Raw genomic sequence first — 3,270 nt, 5'->3', positions numbered from 1 at the left:
AAAAGCTTAAACATAATTTAATAATTTTTAAAAGTTCTGAAGGTAACGTTTTATTTACAAAGTTCTTTTGCATTTCAGAAGAAATGTCAGTTTCAGGAGTTGTCCTCCTAATTTAAATTTAGATATTCTATCTTTTGCATATGAAAAGGAAACATTGTTTCTGTAATGGCTTTTGATAGCCTTAAGCATGTTTTTTCCCCTCTGAGCAGAAGGTAAAATAGTCCCTTGGGTCCAAAACCAACATCCATTTAATTTGTGATTATTGCTCTTAGATTTGAGCATTGCCAGTCTGGGAGCATCATAAGAAACAAGAAGGAGAAAGGGAGGGAGGGTGATAGAAAGGGACTTGGCAATAGATTTAAAGTCAGTTCAATTTTTTTCCCTTTGAGCACGCACATAGAAAAATAAATAAATGCTTTAGTCCCTCAGATATGTATGCAAGGGAGTGGACAATTTTATTAAAGGTAACAGAAGCAGATTATTGGTAGTATGATTTATTAATGAAACCATATAATGCATAAGGTAATCACCATTGAAAATAGTGTTGTGTGAATAATATGTTTGTTTAGCAGTGCATGAAGGTAAAGAAAAATGTTCACAAAATGAGAGTAGGGTAAAATGGTATGTAAAAAAATTCTGCAAATTCTTAAAAAATCCTAAAATATTAAATTTATGCAGTGAAAAGAAAATTGTGTACTGATGATGGCACGGTATTACAAATTTAACGCACATATATAGTGGAGATGCTAAAGTAAGCTGGCACACCGGAGATGCATTAGTATCTTCTAGGGACAGAAATTCATTATTTTGAATTGTAAAGGCAGCAATTAAAATAGTGCTAGGAGAAACATATTACCTGAAGCAAAATTTGGAGTGAGTCCCTGACCTAGTACAAGAGAGGAAGATCCCTTCACATTTGGGGGGATTTTGGCAGTCTGATCTTTGTTTTTACTCCATTATGGGAAAAGTTGTTTTTTCTTGCCAAAGCAAAATGTTATTATCAGATGTTTTAAAGGCTTTAGAGATAGATCAGTGTGCTGCAACCCCAAGTAGCACATTCAAGGAAACTGAGATTCCCAATCTCTCTGATTCCACATTTAGGTTTCAGGGGTTTTCTCCTACTTTTTAAGTTATGACAGTAGCACTAGAAAATCACAACAAATATGACAGGTTGAGAAAAAAATGAGACTTAAATCTTGAGTGTTCCCTACTGCTTAACAGTTAGGAAATGCCAAGAAATGCCCACATATCTATGGGCTTTCTGACTAAAGAAGTATCAGGTGCCAACCTATTATTAAGTTACTATTGACGCCTTAAGAGGCCTCCTAGAAACAAAGACTAGACAGGAGTAAGGGAATAAAAGTAGGTATTTATTTGAAGGGCCTTCAAAGGTACCCCCTGGGGAGCCAGAGGCTACTGCCAAGATGGACCCCCAAGATGGACGACAGGTCATGAGTTCTTCACTCTTTTATAGCTTTGATTCATTTGCATAGCAGGGTTAATTCTCCAATTAAATCTTCAGTTTTCCCCTCAGCTTAACCCACCTTAGCGGCTCTTTGGTTTATACTTTTGGGCCTAGGACAGCCTAAGTGTCCTTGAAGAGCAGACCCAGAGAGGCTTTGTTATGTCTACTTAGCAGGAGAGCAGAAATTAACAGGCTACAAGAAGCTTTCAGAGTTGCACACTAAGCAGTAGAGAATTTGACAAATAAAAAAGTTGAAACCTAAGGCATCCCTGTTTTTCCTGTCTTGTCCACTGCTGTAGCCACAGAAGGGTCTCTGGGAATGATTTAGGACTGAGTCACAGGTGATATTGTTTGTAGAACTGTTTTGTCTCATTTTTTTACAGAAAGTGGAAGAGAAATAGTAAAATTGCAAGGAGTTCAGGAAGAGCAGGGACTCACAGTTGAGACAGTTAATGGCATCAAATTGGAGATTATTCTTGCTTCTGCCAGTGTTTCTCTGTGATGCTGGAGGGTCACTTACATCAAGCTCTGTTTCTCATTTTCCCAATAGCCAGTTTGAAACATCTTGTCCTCCTTTGCAGAAGAACTGTGTGTTCTTAACTGCAGCTGAGATCTATTATAGCTCTACTAGAGGCATGTGGAGTGCCTGAAAACTGAAAGATCTCAGATTAAGTACCCAAACACAGTGGATGCTTTGGATATTTTTAGGTTAATCCCTGGAACTAATAATCCTCTGCCATTTTGTGGGAATGTTAAGCAGATTTATTGTTTGATGAGTGGGGAAGGAAATATGTCAAAAAAAAAAGAAAATAATAATTTTAAATTTAGTTTGGGATTGGATATATTAAATAAGTAATGAGAATTCAAATCAGTGGGGTTAAAAAAATTAAATTATGACTTATTCAGTGAATACTATCCATTCTATCCAGAGAATAAGACAGAATCTGGATGAAAAAAAAGGTGCTTCATATTCAAGGCTGTACATATGGATATTAGGTCACAAGAGAGGGTTACACAGATATCTTTGAGGCTTTACTTTCCTTTACTGCATGACTTTACAGCTTGTTTTTTCAATGTAACACATGTTTCTTCCCTCAATTTCTGTCGACAGCATTATATATTTGAATAAATGATGGTCACAGTAAATTGACCCAAAATGTCTGCAACTTATCATTAATTTATGCTCCCGCTCTCCCTCTCTCAGTTCTTTGGTATTCTGCACTGTTTTGGAATATCCCTACATAGCAGCTATGAATTAAGCTGGCTGAAGAGAGATCACAGTGAAATGGACAGAGGCTTGTTGTATGTCCTAGCCATTAACTGTTTCACGGCAGTATTCAGGAAATCACTGAAGACTTGCAATTACACTGAAAAATTAAAAACAAATATAGAATTTAATGTTGGAATCAGAAATCAAATAATTTAACTTATGAATCTAATTTTTTAAATTTATTGGCAGCAGTCAAGGTGTATTATGTGTTTCTGCTCATTTTTGTCTCTGGGTAATGCCAAAAGAGCAAACCACTGTGGCTTTTGTTTTTAAAAAATGTAAAAGCAAAAGATATTTCTAAATCAATATTGGCTTTGTGTCACCTCATTGGAATGCTACTGATCTGAACTCATTCAATTATGTGTCGACCAGAGCAGAGAAGATTTGCTGTCAAAGTTCGTTCTGATTTGTTAAATCAGAGTGTTTGATTGCACTCTAGTTCATTCTTTTGGTTTTTTTCAGTTATACGTCAGTAGTCCAGCGCCAGTCAGCAAAGCTCTGAAGCTAATGTTTTGTTTTATGTGCTTAATTCCCT

At 36.2% G+C, this 3,270-nt stretch overlaps 1 protein-coding gene across 20 annotated transcripts in view; it reads left to right on the top strand.

The window, feature by feature from the left end:
- Nucleotides 1–3,270, top strand: part of MYO3B (myosin IIIB) — a 252,842-nt gene that overhangs the window by 33,020 nt on the left and 216,552 nt on the right. The window lies entirely within an intron of this gene.

Source organism: Corvus brachyrhynchos, unplaced genomic scaffold, assembly GCF_000691975.1.
Source record: "Corvus brachyrhynchos isolate BGI_N302 unplaced genomic scaffold, ASM69197v1 scaffold255, whole genome shotgun sequence".
NCBI lineage: Eukaryota > Metazoa > Chordata > Aves > Passeriformes > Corvidae > Corvus > Corvus brachyrhynchos.
The sequence above is the reverse complement of the archived record's forward strand: the minus strand, read 5'-3'. Positions and strand labels throughout refer to the sequence as shown.